At 39.9% G+C, this 24,531-nt stretch overlaps 1 protein-coding gene across 1 annotated transcript in view; it reads right to left on the bottom strand.

Annotated features, from left to right (window-relative positions):
* TENM2 (teneurin transmembrane protein 2) overlaps nucleotides 1-24,531 on the bottom strand; it is a 966,597-nt gene that overhangs the window by 287,039 nt on the left and 655,027 nt on the right. The gene's annotated exons all lie outside the window — the stretch shown is intronic.

Raw genomic sequence — 24,531 nt, forward strand, 5'->3', positions numbered from 1 at the left:
AATGAATTAGCCAGTTCAGCAACAAAATAACAGTTCTTTGGTTGGCATGTTTACTTCTAAAGGTTTTAACCTGGAGGTTTTTAGTGCACTCGTTATAAGAAGAATGTGTGTGTATGCACATATAGAAAAAGAAACAAATAAAAATCTTAAATAACTAGAACACACAAAGAAAAACAGAAAACTCATAATGGGGTACAACCCAGATATGCAATTACCATGCTTGCTCCGTAGATGCTGCTGATCTCATATAGCTTTTTGAGCACAAAGCTGGGGCCTGATTATGCATTCAGGGCCTGATGCAAAGTCCATTAAAGTTAATGGGAGTCTTTCCATTGGCTTCAACAGGCTTTGGCTTAGGCATTCCCTCCCTATCACTTGCTTCTTCCCAGAACTGATCAGGGAGTTTAATGCTCGTGAGGCGCTCATATGTTATGGTCTCGTGGATCATATCAGTACATAGATAGACCATATCAGTACACAGATTCCTTGCTTCCTGGAAATAAGGATCTCTGCCCTTTGTCACAAGAAAAAAGCTCAATGGCTGTTTTTTATTTAGTGCATTTGAACTTCAAGGTCACAATCCTAGATAAGGTCCTCATTGTGATACACATTATAAAGACAACAAAGATGTTGTCCCTTCCCCTGATGAACTTACAATCTAGCTGTAAAACAAAAGACAACCAGTCAATACAACAAACAGACAGAGATCATGCAAGGAAACCAATACTGGTCAGCATGAAAAGCAGAGGCCACAGAATATCCATTGCCTAACCATTGTTGAGTTTAGTGTGTGTGACTACAAGCTGGGAGATGCAAATATTTACTAGTTTAATTAGGGCAGGTAATAATCTACAGACAACTTTGACTAGTTGCAAGAGGCTAAAAAATCCTAAACAAGCTCTTAATATCTTGCTGAAAATTCAGCTTAATCAGGGTAAGCCTCACTTGAGTTTTATATTCTGGGAGCTATCAGAGAATTCTGGGAACAAACTTTTTTTTTTTTTTTAAACAAAACTTTTTGTCAAGACACCTCCCTATGTATAGAAGTATGTTTATAAAAGAAAAGAAATGCTGTTCTTTCCCATCCACTCAAATCTTATTGCCATCTTATTTGACATCGTTTGCTCACAAACTGGCAGCTCAGGACATCACAATTAGAATATAAGTATAAGCTGTGTGCTGCCACTTACAATATGCACTATCTTTACCTTCCTATCATGAAAAAATAAATTGGAAATTGAATTTAAAACCAAATGAGACACAATTTCAGTCACGCTGGCAGATAACCTAGCATCGAAGCTGTCCAACACCAGAATAAGTGGAATGCTTGAAAAGGCATAACGTCTGTTGGTAACATTGTTTGATCCAAGTGTCAAGGGCAGAGTGAAAACCATAATTCTATCCATTACAGATCTCGTATATGTTTTTGGAAGGTTGTTCTCATACAAAAAATGCTAGAAGCAAAGAAAATGTCTTCTTTCACCTTGTCCTTTTCTTTTTTCAGGCCAGGTATTTCTCATGAGTTACAATATTTCCTGGGGTACTGGGAAATGCAATAACTCCAGCAATAACAGCTGCACATTACTGGTGTTAACACAATCATCTAGTGAACCAATGACATTTCTGAGAACTATAGAATATACAACAGAAGTAATACTTATGGAATTATATAGTGTTTTTCCCCCCTCTACCTGTATGCATATGAGGATCATTTCAGTCCATGCAATACTGAGATCAAGCCTGTTCTGGAGTGGCACGCTTGATCCATTATAATAATGGCAGCAATATTACACAAGAGTTTAGGAATAGGAAGTGAAGACGACTACGGAACCTTATCCAATTAAAGTCATAAGGGAATATAGATGGGCAAAGTGTAATTACTCAAATTGCAATTTGGCCACAACCTCTGGATTAACATCTGCACTCTTGCAAAAAGTGCTAACAGCATTTTTAATGACCACAAGTCTTCAAGACCTCAGCTTTACATCTCCATTGAAATATGTGTATAGATTGCTTAAATCCATTAGAGAAAGGAAAAGTCCATTGCAGTTAAGCATTTTTTCCTTAGGGCTATTTTATTTTTTAATCCTTTATGCTCAGTGGCACTGAAAGCTGATATGACAAATTTACATCAGCTCCAGAGAATCAGTTTCCATGCATCTACACATTTTTAAAAAAAATCAGATAAATCAGTAAGCGACGTTTACTATTAAAGTATCAGAGTGGCTCAGATAATTTAGTCTCCACTTTGATTTTTAATACTTGTAGGATTTGTTGTATTGTGGATCAAAATATCTTTCAGAATTTTATCCTACCTGGAAGAGATTTATACTTTCTGTAGTAACATTGGTATGCTCAGCATTCAGGGCAGGGGTGACATTTTTCTCTTTTTATTCTCGGCTCCAGCACATTTTAGGATGTTGTAAAAATAAATAAAAATAGCTAAATAATGTCTGAACTAAGAACCATACAGTCTAAAGGTCTGTTCCTTCTCCTATTCAAATCTAAAGCAAAACTCCCAGTGACTTGAATGGAAGCTGAATTGAACCATAAATTAGACAACAGGAGGGATATGCAACAAAATCATGTCCTTTAAGTAGTTCAGAAAACTGAGCAGTAAAACAAGGACAATTATTCTAGCTGCAGCATGTTGTGTAGTTTGGCGAGGGAAGAGAACAAAGGCAAAGAGGTCAGAGAAGTGGAATATGGTACAGTGTGGGTGGGAGATGATATGATAATGGAGCATGCTTTAGAAAAGTTGCAGTGGAGAGAAAGGGGCAGATTTGTGCAATGTTGAAGGAGAAGTCCCAGAAAATGTCATGAGCCTGGATATGAGGAAAGGAAACAAGGAAGAGTCAAAGATAATTTGATCCTTGCCACCTTGAAGGAGAACAGTGGTGTTGACAACAGATATGGAGAAACGGGGCCTGGGAGATATGGCACATGAGGTTATTAAGAAGCACACAGTTTATGTATATAGTATTATTAAATCTTAGGGAGAAGAAAATTCCCCCATCCAAACCTTCTCTAAACAGGCTAATTCAGAATCTTGTCAGGTACAGGTATGTGCATCTCTGTGCTGAAGTTTGTTACTAACCTTCCATTTAAACTACACTTCACAGTACAATGAATATTGACAAGAATGCTAATTATTACCCACTGAGAAAAACTATAAAATTTTGATTCATTTGTGTTTTAAAATGAACTGGCACTCTTTGGTCTGTAATTAGAGAGAATATCATATTGTGGATTATAGTCTTGGGTTGTAAAAATACTGTGCTGCTAAACTACTTTACACTCCACATTTCACATTCAATGGGCCTTTTCCTCCTTTCTTTTTATTTATCATTTCATAATAATTTTGACATTAACCCATACCTAACATTAAAGAAAAACTGTAAAAATTCAATATCAATGGTAGACAAAAACATTTTGTCTGGACAGATAAGTCCTCAAAAATATCTTGGAAAAATAAATGTATACAAATTTCAGTGTATAGTATTACGCTCATACAGTAATTATCATTGCTCAAATTGGCCTAGCAATAATAATTAAATAGATATTAAATTACAGTCAGCTGTCCCAAAAATCCAGTAAAGACTCCGGTAGATCAGTATCAGAACTATTATACGGATTGACACAGCAATCTTACTTATTTTTAACTTGAGAAGAAAGAACAGTATTTGCATCACAATCTATACACACACACACTTATGCTTTTCATCTTTAATTAACTTACTCTTGGCAGGAAACAAGACAAAAGCAGAAAAAATAAGAGTAGCAAATTCCTTATGTATTTGTGTTGTTTTATCTAATTTTTTCACTTGTATTCAGGTAACTTGAGTCATCTGCTACCTTTCACAGGAGAGTATAAATGTTAGAATGATGTTACCAGCTGAAGAAATAGATTTAAGTACTGAAATCTTTATTAGCCATCATAAAATGTATTACTATCTGAAGTGGAAGCATCAAACACTTGCAAAGAATTTTAAAATACATCAGAATTAACTAGATGCTCCCCAGCAGATAAAATGGCCCAATGTCTAGTATACCGATATACATTGCCTTAGTAAGATTTTCTACTCTTTAAATGCAACAAGAAATGATCTTTAATTAGGGCATCTGTTATGTTTTAATACTTTCACTCTCTATTTTGAAAATAGCTTCTCCATATCTATAAGGCATTCACCTGCCATTTCCACCCAGTTGTCAACCTTGGAATCCTTATTACCCATAAGGTCTAATTCAACACCAAAGGAATCAAAATACTCCTTGGTGGGGTTACTAGAGACATAAGATGTGGCAACCAGATCAGAGGAAACACGTTTTCTAACTGCAAGCCATGCTCACATTTTCAGATATTATTATTGGACATGTGGTGCTGATGGGGGAGGATGTGTGTTTTGGAGGACAAGGGTTTATTCCTAAATTATTGTTTCTGAGTGGGGGACTTGCCATTGTAGAAAATGGGAACAGACTTCGAAGTGAGTAGTAAAAAACCAGAAAAAATAAAATAGGGAAAGACCTGGGAATGTTAAAGATGAATGAATAACCCCTTACTCCAGTTTATCCAGCTCACAGAATTTTCTTCTGTCTGTTCAAAAATGCATACAATCAACACCATATTCAATTTATTTGATTAACCACCACTGCATAACAATGATAAAACTTTGTATTTTTCACAGAGTCTACACATGAGTGTCTCAAAGTGCTTCATAAACATTTATGAAGCTTCATAAGGTCTATGTATGAGGTAGGAATATTACTGAAATTTTACAGACAGATAAACCCAATCACAAAGAAATTAAGAGACCTGCATATAGTATGTGGCGGAGGTTGGAATAGAATCTGTGTTCCTTAATCACAAGACATTCCCTTCCTGTTTTAGGCATTTATGCAGTCGTAACAGGGATTAACATGACAAATAAGCCCAGCCCACTCTGCTTTAAAACAAACAAACAAACCAACCAACAAAAAAACACCACAAAAGCATGCTTTATTTCTTTTCAACAGCCAGATTTTACAGGTAGAATATTTAAGTAGAGTAGTTCATTAGGGGGAAAAAATGGTGCAACATTGTGCAATGGACAGTGATTTGTAAAGATAATATGCTCCTGTAGGACATATTAGGTAGCCATTTAAAGAAAAGAATGCTGTGGTTGAGGACACCCTTTCAAAAGTTACATATAACAAGGAATAAGTACTAGTAATTGGACAGAAGTACTTTTGAACATTAAAAACAAAACCAAAAAAAAGTCTAATTTGTAGATATGGCAATTCAGATACAGAAGCCAAAGCTATTCTCTACGGAACAAGACTATAAAAATCACTACAAAACTCAAAAGAGTGCTCCACACATATTTTTCATATCACAGTAAAAAAGCAGCTTGGAATGGGCATATCAATAATTGTTTCAGTATTTCAGGCTCTTTAACATATTGTTTAATAAAAGCTCTGAGAAAGATGGCAAACTATTGACAGAAAGGAAGACTGGACAACACTTTACGTTGCTGTATGTTGTCTGGTTCAGGGCCAGCTCCAGGCACCAGCATTCCAAGCTGGTGCTTGGGGCGGCAATCTGCAAGGGGCAGCAGTCCCTGTTGTTTTGCCCCCAAGCAGAGCGCCAAATTGCTGCCGCGGACGGCGGGGGCAGTCCGTGTGCCCATAGGGCAGCATGCACGTTTCCACGGTGGCGGCAATTCGGCAGCAGCTTCTATATTTAGCTGTCCGCCGCGGCTTCAGCTAAACATAGAAGCTGCCGCGGAATTGCCGCCACCACGAAAATGCGCCTGCCGCCCTACAGGCACACGGACTGCCCCCGCCTTCCGCGGCGGCAATTTGGTGCGCTGCTTGGGGCGGCGAAAACTTTAGAGCAGGCCCTGGTCTGGTTATTACTGAGGTTCTACACAATTCATAACCTTCCTGAAACAATACAGAAATGTTGTTACATTATTCATCAGCGAGGGGACAATTAGGAAGCAAACTAAGTATTCAGTGTAGTACTGTTTCATAAAGTACCACATTAAAGCACACCAGCAGGGTCTACATGGACAAACAGAGGTGTAATACATTAGTGTGCTTTAGAAATCCCTCCCTCCACCTCTGTAGAGCACATTATCCTACTGTTTAGACAAGTCCAAAGGAGTTTGTGTTCGCAGCAAAATGAGGGCTGCATAAGGGGTACAGCTACCATGGCAGAGTCAAATTCAGGAGTGACACAGCAGTGTAAGGTGAATGGGTGGGGTTAATTGGTCGTCTGGCTATACCAAAAAAAGGACAGGAGACACTTAATATGGGTTTAATCATGCCACAACTTTATTATTAGACGTCTGGGACTACCTGGCAGATAAAAGTGTACAGTGCAGGTAACCCATTCACTAACTTCCTAGGGGGCTTTGACCAGCTCCCCCTCTTTTTCCATCCAGGTCCCTCCAGCAAATCCATTGCCAGGACCTTACTGTCCACTCCCCTTGTAGGAGGGGTAAGGTGGGCTATAAGAAAGGGAGGTTGGCTCCCTGCCATTCCAACCATAGGAGCCCCAAGCCCCTCACCGTTCTGTTCCTTTAACCTGCATCTCCTTTTTAAGTCATTTACCAGGCAATTTATCTGGTTACTGGATGCCTTCCCTATGGAGTACCTGCACTGGACATCTGCCCCACACTTACGAAACAAGTTTTGACATACAGCCTACCATCTTTTGTGCCCACCATAATAGGTCTTTCCTGATACCCCCTGTGGGGAAGGCAAAAAAAATCCATTCCACTGAAGCCAATATGGTGGTGAGGGAAAAATTCCTTTCCAGTTGCCCTAAAAAGGAGCGACTAGCACAATGCCCACAGCAGGTTCAAATCATACCTGATAATCACACCTCAAGGGGAGAGAGGGTGGGTGCTGCCTGCTGCGTGGAGAAAGGGATTTCCAATGTCAGGGTTCGCACCTTTAAAGCCTTCTGCCCTTACTTTCCTAGGGGGTAAGTCAGCGCTGCAAGCTGACCACCACCCACCTATCTGCAGGAGTTTCTGACCTTGTTTCCCTGCCCTCCCCCCACCCCCAGCCATAAAGGACTACTGTCTTCCTCCGGCAACCCTGGACAACTTTTTCCCCGTCTCCACTTTAGGAGCAGTGCAGTTGTTATAAGAACTGGTTACTTACTGTAACTGTGGTTCTTCAAGATGTGATGCAGATGTGTACTCCACTTAGATGTGTGCGTGCTCAGCATGCCAGAGCTGGAGACTTTTGCCTAGCAGTACCTGTAGAGGGGTGATACTCACATCTCATGGCTGTGGCACCTCCCCAGGCTATTTGAAGCAGTGGCACTCCTACCGCCTCTCAGTTCCTTCACATCGAAAGCCCATGGGAGGGGACACTGATGCAGAGGGGACAGAGGGTGGGTTATGGAATACATGTCTGCATCACATCTCGCAGAACCACAGTTACAGTAGGGAACCGTCTCTTCTTCAAACAGATGCAGATGTGTATTCCACTTAGGTGACTCACAAGCTGTATCCCATCCAGTAGGCAGGGGCTCAGAGTCTACCAAAATAGGGATTGCAGGACTGCCCTACCGAGGCCTGCATCCACTTGGAAGGTGTGGTAATTGTATAATGGCCCGTAAATGTATGTATGGAAAACCACGTGGCTGCCCTGCAAATGTCCAATACATCACTGAGGAATGCTATCAATGTTGCTTGCGCTCTCATCAAATGAGCTCACATTCACTGAGGGGGTGTAGCCGAAGCTACCTCATATGAAGTCTTGATAAAGGATGTTACCCATCTAGAGATGGTCTGTGAAGAGACCACTTTCCCCTTCATGTGGCCCGTGAATGACACGAACAGGTGAGGTGACGCACGAAACAGTTCAGTCCTATACAGCACTAAACTGCTAATTAACACTAACTACTGAGAATAAAAGCTATGCTAAGACTAATGGTAAGGTTGTGAAGTTACAGCCACAAAGCTCCAACTCTAGCCATGAGTGGTAAGAAGGAACTGGTGGGGGGTCAAGCTGGCGTTGCGTCAGGTAGCCCGGGGAGGGGTGACAGTCACAAGTTGCATGAACCTCGATGGGTACTGCAAGGCAAAAGTCTCTGGCTCCAGTGCACTGGGTGTACACACAACTAAGTGGAATACACATCTGCATCTACTCGAAGAACAGGTGGGTAAATATGTGGCTGGTGTAACTTGTACCTCTTTGACTTTCAAGTATGAAGAATGACTTGAGGGGTATAACAGGAGAGACACCCCAAACACATTAGGCCAGATCCCCCCTGGCATTAGGGATGCTTTGTGCTGCTCCACTGAAGCAAAGCCACCCTCAAGTCAACTTATCAAGGATGGAAGGCTCTCACAGGAAGTCTATTTCCCACCTGAGCCCTTACATGAGTGGCCAGGTGGCTTTGGGTGCTTGACCAAGCCTTTGAAGTTGTTGGCCTTAGCCTTTGTGTGCCTGAGTTTCAGTTTCCTCACCTGTAAAATAAACACTGCCCACCCCACAGGGCTGTTGTTAGGATAAGTAAATGACAGTTCCTGAAGCACTTTGAGATTCCACCAAAGGAAGATTCTAAATGCAAGGCATTAGTATTACATAAGAGCATAGAAGACTTCCAAAATATATAAATATTCCATCTTTGCTTGTCCTTCAAATGGTGCAATATTGTTGAAGAGAAGGAATGGCATGGAAAGGGAATGAGAGTACAAACAGAAATAAGTGCCTAAGTGATTGGTCAACAAAATGACAAATGAAATTTAATGTGGATAAATGTAAAGTAATGCACATTGGAAAAAATAACCCCCAACTATACATACAATATGATGGGGGCTAATTTAGCTACAACGAGTCAGGAAAAAGATCTTGGAGTCATCGTGGATAGTTCTCTGAAGATGTCTACGCAGTGTGCAGAGGCGGTCAAAAAAGCAAACAGGATGTTAGGAATCATTAAAAAGGGGATAGAGAATAAGACTGAGAATATATTATTGCCCTTATATAAATCCATGGTATGCCCACATCTCAAATACTGTGTACAGATGTGGTCTCCTAACCTCGAAAAAGATATACTGGCACTAGAAAAGGTTCAGAAAAGGGCAACTAAAATGATTAGGGGTTTGGAGAGGGTCCCATATGAGGAAAGATTAAAGAGGCTAGGACTTTTCAGCTTGGAAAAGAGGAGACTAAGGGAGGATATGATAGAGGTATATAAAATCATGAGTGATGTGGAGAAAGTGGATAACGAAAAGTTATTTACTTATTCCCATAATACAAGAACTAGGGGTCACCAAATGAAATTAATAGGCAGCAGGTTTAAAACAAATAAAAGGAAGTTCTTCTTCATGCAGCGCACAGTCAACTTGTGGAACTCCTTACCTGAGGAGGTTGTGAAGGCTAGGACTATAACAGCATTTAAAAGAAAACTGGATAAATTCATGGTGGTTAAGTCCATAAATGGCTATTAGCCAGGATGGGTAAGGAATGGTGTCCCTAGCCTCTGTTGTCAGAGAATGGAGATGGATGGCAGGAGAGAGATCACTTAATCATTGCCTGTTAGGTGCACTCCCTCTGGGGCACCTGGCATTGGCCACTGTCAGTAGACAGATACTAGGCTAGATGGACCTTTGGTCTGACCCAGTACGGCCGTTCTTATGTTTTATGTTCTAATAAGAGAGGGAAAACACAGCAGGCCAGTGAACTATGTTGCAGAAAGGGTATCTTGGTATGCACACATATAGAGCATCAATTCTCTTTTGTTGGCAGAGCTCTAGCAGTCTGCTTTGCATTCTCACAGCTTTTATCACCCATTGGCTAACAGAAGTATTGAGGGGAGGTCTTAAAGACACACACCATTATACACACCTTTTCCCCCATTTTCTCCCATACCTGCTCTAGCAGCTTTGATTTGATGTTCCTATTTTTTGTAATTTGCCTTTTATTTTTCCTCTTTTTCTCCCCTGTCCTCTCCAAGATATTGAGTCCACCAACTTTAGGAGACTCACCCCTGAATCCATCCTCCTTAACACAGACTCTCTCAAGAATGAGCTACCTTAATAGCCTTGAAAGAAGATGCAGTGATGGATTATTTGCAAATAAAATATAAATGTCAGCTTCCTTTACTTTCTGAATGGTATGTGACTATATATTATTTGCATAACTGAAGTGCTGAAATATATTAATGGTAACATGAATTATCTTTGGTCACTGAAGAGAAATATCCTTAAAAATGGCTGTAGCAAGAAAACTTCTGAGACATTAGCTCACATAGGAAGTTCTGATTTGCTGGAGCTCCACGTTCTACATGCTTGACTGACTTTTGGAACAACATAAAAGGTTCAGAGAGTTTGCTGGCAAGTACAAAGCTGCAGAAGCCAATGTTATCCTCACCTTCACTCAATGGATTCTTATTCCCAGTTTTGTGAACATAATGTTAAGAAGCTTTTTTCCTTCTCACTGCTATCCTTTTATCTCCTGTTCTCCTCATGTTTCTAGAGTTTTCTTACCAATGCCACTGAAAACTGGAAGTGCCACAATAGTTTTTCCAATCCCAGGAAGTTATTTTAGAAAATTTATTTAGGTTCTTGCATCAGAGTCAAACATTTTTGCATGACAACAAGGTTACAAATGTTGATATCTCTGTATAGCACCAGGACAAGTGAGAGATTCCAGTCCCAGCCGATATCTAATTCTGATTAAGCATAATAGATGGATCAGTAGTTCTTCAGTTTTTTCATTCTGAAGAACCCTTGTAAGAGAAAGGATTCTCTCACAAACTCACCTCCCATCCCAATTTCCCCATTCGCACTTGGTTCACAAATTATTTTGTTCTGCAATCTGTCAGCAATGACTCTGTGGACCACAGTTTGAGAACAACTGAGCTAAATTAATACAGTACAATGCATTTTGTTCAAGAAACACCTGTGTGCGACATTCTTCTCTCTGTCATATGGAGTACATCAGGAGTAACTACTGAATTCTGTGGAGTTACTCCAGATGTATTATATACATCGTATAATTGAGGGCAAAATCTGTTACTGTCTCTCTGCCACAGTGACTAGACCACAGTTTCCTCCTCTAAACCTGATGAAACAGCAACTGACAGACAACTTATATAGGACTTAGGCATTCAGATATAAAATGCCAGCAACAAACTGCTAAGCCAATAAACTAAACAGTACAAAATGCAATACCCTCTCCGTTTTACTACATTCATTCTTTCACTTACATGTGTTCATCTAGGCAGTTCAATATAAGCAATGGTGAAATCAGGAAACAAGATTTTGTCTTCTCTGTTGCTTCAAATCTCTCAGACTATGTGAGTTTCACTGAAATAGAAATCCTTCACTGCTATCTTTAGAACACTTGTAAAGTTTGAGTTATAAACACTTCAGATGATACTGTAGACAGGAATTGAAGTGATGTACATTTCAGCTCTTAAGAAGAACAGGTAGCAGAAGGATCAAGCTATATTATAGTAATATGTCCTATATTATCTTCCTAACAATGAAAGGTAGTTATTATTAAAACAAATAGTAGCATGTGCCATACTATTTCCTGACACACATAAACATGGCCTCTTGATTGTTATTAAAAATAGCACTTTGGCACATTGTCCAACAAAATCAATTACATTTTAGAGGTGAGCTCATTCACTTCTCTGTTAACATTCAACAGCATCTCTCCACACAAACACACCAGTTATCCTAAAAAGAACTCACCACGAGTACTGTATGTAATTCCTTTCTGCAGTATCAAAGAGCTTGTTATGTGGCCCCAAACTGATAGACTGAGACATTTTGAGATAAATCCTGTAAATCTGCAAACCAGAATGTTAGTTGGTGTGCAGACACTGGGATCCCCATACCACCCACTCTAGTTCCATCTGCAGCTAAGAATTAGGATTGTTATCCAGCCTGATAAACTGGATCTAATTTATTAAAGACATATATGTTTCCCTTTAAATTGCATCACTGACCTCACCTAAAATTACAGCAGCTACACTTCAAAGCGGAACAACTTTGGAAATGTTGTTTAAATATTTGCATAGCAGGAGATCATGGCACATGACATATTTATGAGGCTTTCCCCTCTATTTAGAAAAAAATTCTTAGAGAATACCATTCATACAAACAAACATGTAACTGAAAAGTCTGCTTGTTATTGTAGTGTATGTCAGATTCCTGCACATTTTCAGCCTCTAAGCTATTATTCTGCAACCTAGATACTGTACTTTCTGATTAAAATATGAAAATGTTAAAAGGACAAAAGAGGCTGCCAGATTTTTGATTTATCTTTTCTTTGAATGACTGCAAATAAAACCAAAGTTTTGCTTTTAGACAGATCTTTTTTTTTTTAAATGTTTTTATGGAGCTTCTACAACTTCATACTTCTGCAACTTTTCAAATACTTTCACAACCTTGAATGTATGTGCAAGAAAGAGCAAAAACAGAAGATTGCAAAGGTCCATTAAAAGAAAAAAAACCCTTAACTATGGGGGTGTTAATTGCATCTCCATGAACTTAGATTTTAAATGCAATACATCCTTACAATAATACACATTACAAATAAAGATTTCTTGCTTGAGATGTACAAGGTCCTCCTTGTATACCTTTTGATCAGTGAAGATCCCATGCTACTTGATGAAAAATTAAGTTTGTTAGCCCTTTTGACCTGAACAAATTCCAACTTGAATATGGCATTTTGCCACATCTCCAGTTTGAATTGGATGTGATACCTATTTCTTCTTCCTATACCTATTATGTGCTTTTTTAAAGACAATGGAAACTGGACCTCAGATAGAGCTAGGTTGGAAGAAGCACTTCATATGGAAACTGAACTTTGATCAGGGTGGTAGTAGGGGGAGGGGAACAGAATGAGAAGTAGGTACCCATGTGAGTACCATTGTAGAGACTGAACTCCCTCCTTAAACAGTGCAACAAGAAGTCTGGCATGGGAGAGCCAAATAGTCTGAAGGGTACCGATTCCAGTCAAAACTATTAACAAAAAATACTTTACAAGGTTCCTAACAACAAATTAGCCAGAACATTAAAAATATAGACTGGCTCTAAATGGGCTTGAGTTATTGGGGTAAAGTTGCATTCTCAGTGCTATAAACAGTAATGGAAGACATGGAGGAAAGGGTCTTGAGAAGAAGTGGGTGATGTCAACAGCAGTAGAGAAATCAAAGAGAATGAGCATGCAAAACGGATACTTGGGCTGGGAAAGGGGGAAGACAGGAGTTGACAGGGAACCTGAATCCAGAAGAGAGGGGAAGTCAAGACACCACCAATAGGTTGAGGATTTCTTTAGGATAGGGGCAATATTAAGATGCTTCAGTGCAGAGGGGAAGAATCCAGAGAAAAGAGAATACTTGATGATTCTGAAGGAATGAGTGGGGGAGCAAGAGAGGTTAGGAGATACGAGTGGCATCTGCAAGTTGATAGATTTCAGAAGGACAGAATCTTGGCAGCCTCAGAATAGAATGTAGAGTTAAAAGGGGAGAAAGAAAAGGAGGAGAGATGGATAGCTTCTGGGAGATGCCTTCAATTTTGCCTTTAAAGAAGTGAGTAACATCCTGGACAGAGAGAGAAGAGAGAGGGAAAAGGGCATAAGAAGATTATGAGGCGGACAAAAGCTATCAAGGACAAGATAGGAGAAGCAGAATTGCTTGTCCAGGAGGACAGCAGTGCTGAATAAAGAGAGGACAACAATATACGGAATATGATGTAACTCCTTTCCTCTCCCCCCTCTTTTTAAGTGTTATCTTTGAACATATGGTGCATATACTTAAAAAAAATATCAAAATTTCAGAGGTTTTTTTTTTGAAAAAGGAGTGAAAGCACAGCTCATGGTAATACAGTGGAGAAAAAAATTAGAAGAATTATTTTCACAGAGTTGTAAAAAAGATATCACTCTCTAATGGGGGAAAGTTCTCATGTCATGTGAAAAGAATTATTTTTAATCCTGTCACTTAAGATACCATTTAAAAAGTCTACCCCGTTCAGAGGAAAGCCAAAACAAAATTGATTTTTTTATGTTTTCAGTACGCCTCAGAAAATAAAAATGGCTATTTCCTGAGTGCACAGTAAACAGATCTGAACATGCCCCTTCTTTAAGCAACCACCATTAATATGGGTTCCACTTGTACCAGACATCTATAATGCTTTCGGCTGTATTTTCTGCTGAGATAACAGTGTTGTCTTGAAAATCAGTGAATGAAGAGGACAGAAAGGCACAGCTGAACTGTTCACTCATGCTCCTATCTAAGGGACAACACTCTTATCTTGCTACAAAACACAGCTTTAAGCAACACAGAAAAAGTTTAATAAATCTCTTTCTACCATTTCGTCAGTTTCTATTCTCGTCTATGGCTGAATTTGATTAGAATCAGTTTTACCCATACAAGAAATCAAAGTGATCTAGAATATAATGACTGGAGAACGTTTCGGAACCCCCCTGAGTTGCAGGCTATTTCCAGCTGCTAACACAGGATAGCTGACTTAATAGAGCTAATGATTTCTAATGCTACTAACACTAGGCTATTTTCACAGTGGGTAAATAATGACACCTTTGTTTTGGCAATAGTTAAGGAGCTATATAACTATTTGATAAGTATACTGATATAGTATAAATGAAGTAATCTTTGAGTAACTAATGGTGGATTACACTATAACTGAGAGATAGTATAATTTTAGTTGCCTTTTATACAACTTGATGTTTATAACCCCATAAATACCACTGCCACAGCAAAGAGATGTCCCTCTACACAATTACCAGTAATGTTTTAATCTAAGCATGAACATGCATCCATTTGTTTCATTATGATGTATTTTCGCTTTTACATTGGTAATTAATATTACCAGTCATCACTAGAAATAAAATAAAAACTAATTGGGTACTAAAGAAACATTCTCCAGGGCTGCACACAATGATAGCATTGACATGGTAGCTCGTGAACACCATGTAAGTCTACAGTTCTTTTACTTCTCTTAGACTGTATATTTCTGATCAAAGTTAACAAAACCACTTTTCCCCCTTCTTCTCAAAGACTGCTCCCACTAGGGGAAATTATGCCCAGAATTATGCACATTATACTCTTCCTCTGGAAAAGCCATTTCCCCTCTATCCCCCGCCTCTTGACATTCACTGTTGTACGTGTCTTGCCAACCTTATTTTTAAACCACATAAATTTTCCATTTTCCCTCAGTGGGCATTTCCCCTGTATGAGGACTGCAGCCGTGCTCCATATTCACAGAGGTTCATTGGAACTGGAATTGTGATTTGCCTAGTACAATTATCAAGGCTGAATCCCCACTCTGGCACTTCTAGTGCCGAAGGTGGAGGCCTGCAAGGATTTAAAAAATTAATGCTGGCCACTGCAGGCTTGTATTACACTCCCAAGGTTACAGCTTTTCTCTAACCTTGGTTTGGTAAATGCTGCCACCACCCAAATGCAAAAAAAACCCCAACCCTTTGAACCCAGGAAGGAGCACTTGGGAATTCCTCCCTGTGGGGTACCCTCAAGCCCTTTCACACCCCCCCCCCCCCGGGGAAGAGCTGAGAAAGAAAACAAAAGAAATTAGCCATGGCTACCAGCTAATCAAACAACATGCACAAACCTCTTCGGACACCAAAAATTCAATCCTGTTCACATTTTATTAAAAACAAAAAGGAAAAAACACATCTGGAATTTAGGGTTTTTGCTAGATGTTAAAAGAAACAATTACAAAAATTAAGCACCCAAAATAGCTTTCTTGGCAGTTCAGTTTAAAGGTTACAAGCAAACAAAAGCATCTGGGGTTAGCACAGAGGAGATCTACAAGCCAAAATAAAAAACAACCTAGCTAAACATTCCTAATTTACTTACATATTTTGGGGAGTTTCAAATAAGTAATTCTAGGTATGGTCTGATGAATTTTCATACCTGGTTCAAGCCTTACACAGCATTCCTGCTGATAGCATTGCTGCTTTGTGTCATCTTCTCCAGAGAACAGACAAAGGGAAAGTTCTTTCCCATTTTAAAAAGTTCTAGCCTTCCCATTGGCTCTTTTGGTCAGGTCAGGTGCCCACTCCTTTTCTTTTACCTGTGGGCTTGTTAACGCTTTACAGGAAAAGCAAGCAGAGAACAGCTACCAAGAGGGATTTTACAGCTAACTGGCTGGATGGGTATCCATCCAAGGGCGGTACCCCACCACTTTATTTATCACAACAATGCATTGAAAAAATCTGGCACTTTCATCCTAATTTACTACAGTGTTTCACTATATCAACGTTTCATTTTCCATAAAAACAACAAGGAGTCCTTGTGGCACCTTAGAGACTAACAAATTTATTTGGGCATAAGCTTTCGTGGGCTAGAACCCACTTCATCGGCTGCATGACGTGAAAAATACAGGAGCAGGTATAAATACATGAAAGGATGGGGGTCAGTCTAATGAGATAAATCAATTAACAGCAGGATATCAAGGGAGGAGAACTAACTAATTAAGTTTAGGTTTTGTAATGACCCAACCACTCCCAGTCTTTATTCAGGCCTAATCTGATGGTATCAAGTTTGCAAATTAAGTCCTGTTCTGCAGCTTCACGTTGGAGTCTTTTTTTTTAAAACAAATTTTGTTGAAGAATTGCCACTTTTAGGTCTGTTACTGAGTGACCAGAGAGACTGAAGTGTTCTCCTACTGGTTTTTGAATGTTATGATTCCTGATGTCAGATTTGTGTCCATTTATTCTTTTGCATAGAGACTGTCTGGTTTGGCCAATGTACATGGCAGAGGGGCATTGCTGGCACATGATGGCATATATCACATTGGTGGATGTGCAGGTGAATGAGTCCTGGATGGTGTGGCTGATGTGGTTAGGTCCTATAATGGTGTCCCTTGAATAGATATGTGGACAGAGTTAGCATGGAGGTTTACAGCAGGGTTTGGTTCCTAGGTTGGTGTTTTTGTTGTGTGGTGTATAGTTGCTGGTGAGTACTTGCTTCAGGTTGGGGGGCTGTCTGTAGGTGAGGACTCGCCTGTTTCCCATGGTCTGTGAGAGTGAGGGATCATCCTTCAGGAGAGGTTGTAGATCCTTGATGATGCACTGGAGACGTTTTAGTTGGGGGCTGTAGGTGATGGCTAATGGTGTTCTGTTACTTTCTTTGTTTGGTCTGTCTTGTAGTAGGTGACTTCTCGGTACCCTTCTGGCTCTGTCAATCTGTTTCTTCACTTCACCAGGTGAGTATTGCAGTTTTAAGAATGCTTGATAGAGATTCTGTAGGTGTTTGTCTCTCTCTGAGGGATTGGCGCAAATGCGACTGTATCTTAGAGCTTGGCTGTAGACAATGTACATTGGCTAAACCTGACAGTCTCTACGCAAAAGAATAAATAGACACAAATGGACACAAAGCTGACATCCGATGAAGTGGGTTCTAGCCCAGGAAAACTTATGCCCAAATAAATTTGTTAGTCTCTAAGGTGCCACAAGGACTCCTCATTGTTTTTGCTGATACAGACTAACACGGATACCACTCTGAAACCTGTCATTCTCCATAGACTCCCTCCTTGTTCTCAACCACCTTTTACACTCACTTATTTCCTCTTCCACCTTTACCCCTTTGCTAGCAGGCCTCTCATCTGATGTGGACCATCGTGGCACCACTGGTGTAGGCTCCAGGCTTCATAAAGCAGAAGATGGCAGCAACAGGAAGGGGCTCCTCCCTGTGTCTGTTAGTATCAGAGTGGGTGTGGGCTGTGCATTGTGATGTCATCACACACATGCAGCAGGTGTGCCTAACACACAGTCAGTCACTCTTCTCAGCCGCCTGTTGCTGCCATGACTGTTACTCAGCTGAGGCGGTACCATGCCTGAGGAGGCGGAAATGCAGGAGAGAGCTGGCACTGATTCCAAAATAAGATGCACCATGATATGCTGCACAGTTGAGAGGTCTGGGTGTCGGAAGGTTTTTATTCTGCATTTTCTTATTAATCTAAACCTGAAATATTCCCTACCCGGTGTCCCCCCCCATATGAAGTTCTATAGACAGTGCTCTGTTATTCCTTTCCAAGACCTCTCCAGATTGGCAGAACCAAGCTGCCCCCTACACCAACCTTGTCCATAACTACAAATGGAAAGAGGCATAATCATAGTTCTGCAAAAAGAAAATGGGAAACCATTTAAAAATAATCATGAAATTAGTCAGAAAAATCCCAAAGTGAAATGTGAAGAAATTAAAGTCCTCAGAGATGGCATGAGAGGAAAGCATCAAATGGCAAAAAGCACGCATCATGAATTTCATATATTTTTAAGAAAGTATTTGACAGCCTCCATAGGAATTCACTCTGCAACATTTTGAAGAGTCAACCAGAAAAGAAGATGGAAATATCTGGGACGCAGATTAAGAATGAAGCCAGAGCATATGCCAGGGCAGGCATATCACGGGGTAGCTGGAGCAAAAAAACAAAAAAGGGGCCAAGCAAAAGAATCCTTCTGTGGGGGGGAGGAGTAGCTCAGTGGTTTGAGCATTGGCCTGCTAAACCCAGGGTTGTGAGTTCAATCCTTGAGGAGGCCACTTAGGGATCTGGGGCAAAAATTGGTCCTGCTAGTGAAGGCAGGGGGCTGGACTAGATGACCTTTCAAGGTCCCTTCCAGTTCTAAGAGATTGGTATATCTCCAATTATATATATAGTACTCAGAGAGGGAAAATGTATGGGACTTAACATAGAGGACATGTAAAAAGTGGCCCAGAACAAACCAAACTCTTAGGGCAGAGTCGTTCATGCCCTAAGTGATACTGGATGGCACAGGAGGGATTAAGATTCAGATATCATAACACAGAGACATAAGGATCACACGACCCTAAACTATAAAGGAAACAGAAAGGCGAGGGAAAAAGAAGAAATTATGGTTAAATGGCAAGGCTCAAGAGATAATTCCAACAGGTAAAATTGAAGACGGAAATTAGGATGGTGAAAAGGGAATTTGAAGAGCAATTATCCAAAGATATAAAAACAAATAACAAGAAGTCATTTCAATATATCAGTAGCAGGAAGTCTGAAAGAGAATCAGCAGGTCTGCCGGACTGTAAGGGAGTAAAGGGAGCAATTAAGACATTGCAGGCAAGCTAATTTGCAGACTTCACTACAGAGAATGTTTGAGGAGATGCCTTCCCAGAATCTATTCTTTGCAGGTAACAAAGATGAACTAATGACAGATATTGAAATAATGCAATTTTTAAAAAAGAACAACCTTTTGACATAAATTAAAATAAATTATTAAAGGGGAACAAGTCAACAGGACTGGATAGTTTACATCCAAGAATTCTGAAGTAACTTAAGAACAAGATGATAGAGTTGCAATCAAAAATATGTAAATTCTCATTAAAATCAGCTATCGTACCAGAGGACTGAAGGGTAGTAAATGTTGTATCAATCTTCAAAAATAGATCCTAGGGTTGTCTTGGGAATTACAGACCAGTGAGCTTCATTTCAGCACCAACATATAACTTGAAATGATAATTAAAGTAGAATTATAAACACCTAGATGAAAAATATGTCACAGGAGACAAACCAACCTGGTCACTGCAAAAATAAATTTTATCTTTCTACCCTAAAGAATTAGAATTCTTTCAGTATGTCAACAAAATAAAGGAGAGCCAACTAAATAAATATATTTGGACTTCCAAAGGCCTTTGACAAAGTCCCTGACAAAAGACTATAAATGGAAAATGTAGGGAAAGAATGAGAAGTAAAATACTCTTATTGATTAGAAATTGGCTATGAAATAGAAAACAGTCAATTTTTTCCAGGGCAAAAAGTTAACAATGGAGGTTCAGTGCTGAAGTTTGTATTGCTCAGAAGTTTTTCGAAGTTCTGCGGATTGGGGTGAACAGAAAGGTTGTCAAATGTATAGATGATTAAAAAATTGTATAGGTTAGTAAAGAATAGAAAAAACGGTGAGGACCTTCAGAAGAACAATACAACGGTTGGTGAATGGGCAGCACTATAACAGAAGCATTGCAGTATTGAAAAATACAAGGTCGTACACATTGTGAAGAATAATATGGAATGCTCATACAGATTGCTGGTTCTAAATTAATTGTATGCACCGAAGGGGGAAAAAAACCCGGGAATTACTCTGGGCAGCTCAAAGAAAGCCACTGCTCATTGTGCAATATCCTGGGTAAAATCTATGAAAGATAATCTGGAAAAAACATACCAACTATATCTCAATAAAGGAAAATATAATGAAACTTATGTACTAGGATCTCTCAAGTCATTCTTACTGTTACCAAGGGATTAGGTGCCATAGGAATGGTTGCAGCATTTTGTGGAATGCAGCAGGAATGCACAGGCATGTCTTTGAAGTGAAAGGCATGTCACAAGTTGGCTGCGATATACTTTTCACTTCATTTGCATACATGTCGCAAGGTACAAAATGCTGCAACCTCCCCTCATACTGTGTATAAGCTATTTTTATTCCACTGCATTCTCTAAGTCTGAAAAAGTAAAGAGAGAGACTATTTTAAATAGAACAGGAGTACTTGTGGCACCTTAGAGACTAACAAATTTATCTGAGCATAAGCTTTCGTGGGCTACAGCCCACTTCATCGGATGCAGAGAATGGCACATGTAGTAAGGAGATTTTAAATGTTTACTAATAACTTGATTTGTGAAGACTTAGATTAGTACTGTGTCTCTGAAAGCTACAGGTTTAAAAACAGCAAGAGCCAAAACCTACTGAGCCTCCATGTAACTAGATACAATCCAGTCACTGTTTTATGACCTATTCACAACCCTATGAGATGCTGAGTACCCTCCGCTCCCTTTGACTTTTGCTGGCATATAGGGTGCTCAGGGTCTTATAAGATCAGGATTAAAGTCCCCAAGGCAGCATCATAAATCTGCAGGATTTCACATTTGCCTCTTTGCATTAGTGGGCATGCAAATTCCTTCTTGACTATGTATCTGATGAGGCTCATATACATTGTTAATGCCTCTGTACACACGGTATAACTTCATCAATTTGGTGCAGGTATATCTGAGTTTGAGAATCAAGACTATAGATAACTAGGGTGTATGCTAAAACCATCTCTTTTTGTTTGCTTGTTTGTTTTTTGGTCAAAACTTCTTTGAAGGATGCCAAAATCTACAAGAATCCTTTCCAGTGCACTGATTATACCACTTGTTAGTGAGGCCCATTTGCAGATATTGGGATAGGATCAGGGTCTTACTGTACAAAAGGACGTGTTTACAGAAGTGGCAGAATCTCGCTTTCAATAGGGGGAGGAGGTACACAGTGAAACCTAAATATAAGAAGCACCGTACTAAGCATGGGGAGTGAGTAGAGTCGGGGGAGTGGGAGGAAATTGGGGTCTCAAGGGAAGTTGGGATGGGGTGCTCTTCATGAGAAGTAGGGTGGAGTCGGAGTGGCTGCTCTGCATAGGGAATGAAGGCACCCAGCTCCAGGCTGGAAAGGGGGTCCCAACAGTTCATGTCTTTGTTGCCTGGGGCAGCTGCTCCCAGGCCTGGTCCAATCACCCCAGTTTCTACCTGCCTAATCCTGGGCACGACAGTGACTGCTCCAGCTCCTTCAGGTCCCACTCTCTCCTTTGGCCCCTGCAGTGGAAGAGTCCAGCCCAGCCTCAGCACTTGGAACAGCTTCCTAAACAATGATACAAGTGTGCTGGCTCCCACCATCCCCACCGATTCCACCACTGCTGTATGTTTATATTACTCTCAAATAGTTTCCAGCTGCAACTGATGTAAAATGTAAAATATGATATTACTGGACAATACTTCACAATTCTGCAAATAGAAATGGCCGCACTGTAACATATTGCTCTGAGCTGCATATTTCACAAACAGAGCATTTTCTGATGTGAAAATAAAAACAATTCCGATTTGAAGTCACCCATATATTATCAAGCATTTGCTCTTTTAGATATCATTAGCTGGCACATCTAGTTTTCTAACTCTGACCAATTAAAACTTAATCACATCATACATTAGTGAAAATGCATACAAAGTTGCTGGTCAAGGAGATGTTCCATGGTAAAAACAGAATAAGACACCACTTGATCATAAATTAAAGAGCTACAGTGCTGTAAGGTTGTTTATTCAGGTTTGATGAGATTCTAAGAGACAGGCATGTTGTCCGCCTCAGTTAAAAAAAAAAAAAAGCAGCAGCAGCAGAATCTTTCAGCTTACACAAGCCAGAAATATCCCTTCCTTTATTTGTGGTCCCTGTGTCCTTTGGGCTGTGTGTGGGCGTACTGCTTGAGTGCTTTCAATTCCACAGCACAAAAGGACCCCCGTCCCCACACACACATACAGAGTATTTCCCTTTTATGCTTCCTTCTAAACATTGCCTTCTCTTCAGAATTGTATTGAATTTTCTTAAAGTAATGCTAATAATAAAAACAGACTTTGCACCAAGAATAAAGGGAGAAGACCATCACTGAAAAGAACAGCGATGATGAAGGAAATATACACAAATGTATTGTGCAGCTTTGAGATTTTATGAAGTTTGAGAGAGCTTCCAAGCTTGAGTAAGAGACATTATGGTTCTGTTTGTTTCTCCTGATACTTTTTCATATTTATGTAGCAAGCTGCTCTCATTAAATAACTCAATACATAATTTCAATGTGTGCTTCCACTTAATTATGACATTTCTCCTACTTTTCTGTCATATTGTAGCATAGAAATGTGCTTTCTTCCCCTCTGGTATTATTGGCCATTGAACTTTTTACCAAATTGGTGGCAATCTTGTCCTGTACATCAGCCAACATTCATTATCAGAGGTATATTTATACGGAATCCATTCACCCTCCAGACAGTACTCTCAATTACAACACAACATGTATTCATCCCTGAGAAGCCCAGAGATAATATGGTCATATTTTGTAACAAATGGTGACCTTATGGTACATGAAATTCCGGGCAAAACTGATCATCATTCTACTTTGAACGAAGCATTTACAGGTCTACTGTATATATGAAGGAGAGTGAGAGATATGCCAGAATCACTCACTGGACCTGACACATATTTTAATGGCTTGTCTTTATCAGCATGTCTACTTGGTGCACTAACAAGTTTAGTGGAGCAATTCCTACTATACGAGAGTTCTGTGCTAGGCCATTCTAACTCCTCATCTCCTCCTTTCCAAAGGAGAGTTACACTTTTCCCAGGGGGTCCTCCAATCCTTTGGAGCTGTAAATAAATCTGTCAGCTCACACAGTAAATGCTTATTAGGTTAGTAATTTCTTATGCAGTAGAGTGGTTTGTTTTGTAGCTTTTAAACAGCATCATTTAGGGTAGGAGTTTACCAACCAGGAACAGAAAGTAAAGCTACTACTAGAAAGCAAAAAAATCCATAACCAGCACACTTGAAATTCAACCATTTCCTGCTTATCCCACATCAATCATTCACAAACTGATGTTTTTACGACAATGTAATTTTAGAAAAATAAGACCGTTCCCCCTGCCCCTCAAGAGAAATGTATTTATGAAACAAAGCACCAAAAAACAGGTAGGGTTTCTTCAACACCAGAATCATATTTCAGTGCTCCTTAGCTTTTCCCAGCCCCCACTAAGAAAAAGGAATAACTCATCTTGAAACCATAATTTGCTTGCATTCTATCCATTGCCACAATATTCTTCTATGTAAATCAGATTTATTTATTCATAGGCACTAGCATTCCATTACTTTTGTCAAAACTGGTCTCGTGCATTCAGTCGTCTCTGCATTCTTATAAACTAACTGGAAAAGCAATTAAAATTCACCAGCATTTTAGATAGGGGCGAAAAAAACCCACCACACTGTTGCTAACACCACCTCTGTAGGCGTACGCTACTGCAAAATGACTGCATCGCTGTATCGAGGGAGATAAGAGAAGTGACATAGATTAAAACAAATTGTTGATCCATACCAGAGAGAAGATAGGCAAACAATAGAAGTAAAAGCATAAATGTCAATTTGGGATGATAAAGGATACAATCTAAATGTAATCTGAGAAGCCTCCAGACAAAAGCAAGAAATAGAAATTACACATTACTGAAGTACTAGAACATAATAAATGAATAAACATACACACTCCCCCATATGAATATGCATATGGAGAAATCCAGATCACAAGGCTGATTTCTCAGGAAACTAGGTTGCAAATTAACCCAGTAATAGTGAAAAATCTCCAAAAGGTTTGATGTTTAGATTTGATAGATAGAGAAGAACTTTGTCTGTACTCCTGGCAATTTTGCTATGATTTTGAACAGCCCCCCAGTTTCCCCATCTTCCCGGCCCCTCTCCCCCGCCTCCCTGGCACTTCGGCATTACTGTCTCGGTATAAGTGCCCATAGGACAGAGAGACTGTGAGGCTGATGCATCCTTCCTGACAGGGAAGCACTGCCAAATGCTGGCTATTTATCCAGTAGAAAGACTAAGAGCAAGGGCATTGCTACAAGGTCAATCTAATTTTATCCTCCAGACAGCCCCCCCTCCCACTACATTCCCCCAGTAGGCCCATATATACTCCACAGCAGTTTGTTTGATGAGTTAAGTTCTGG

The sequence above is a fragment of the Mauremys mutica genome, chromosome 8, assembly GCF_020497125.1.
Source record: "Mauremys mutica isolate MM-2020 ecotype Southern chromosome 8, ASM2049712v1, whole genome shotgun sequence".
NCBI classification, from domain to species: Eukaryota; Metazoa; Chordata; order Testudines; family Geoemydidae; genus Mauremys; species Mauremys mutica.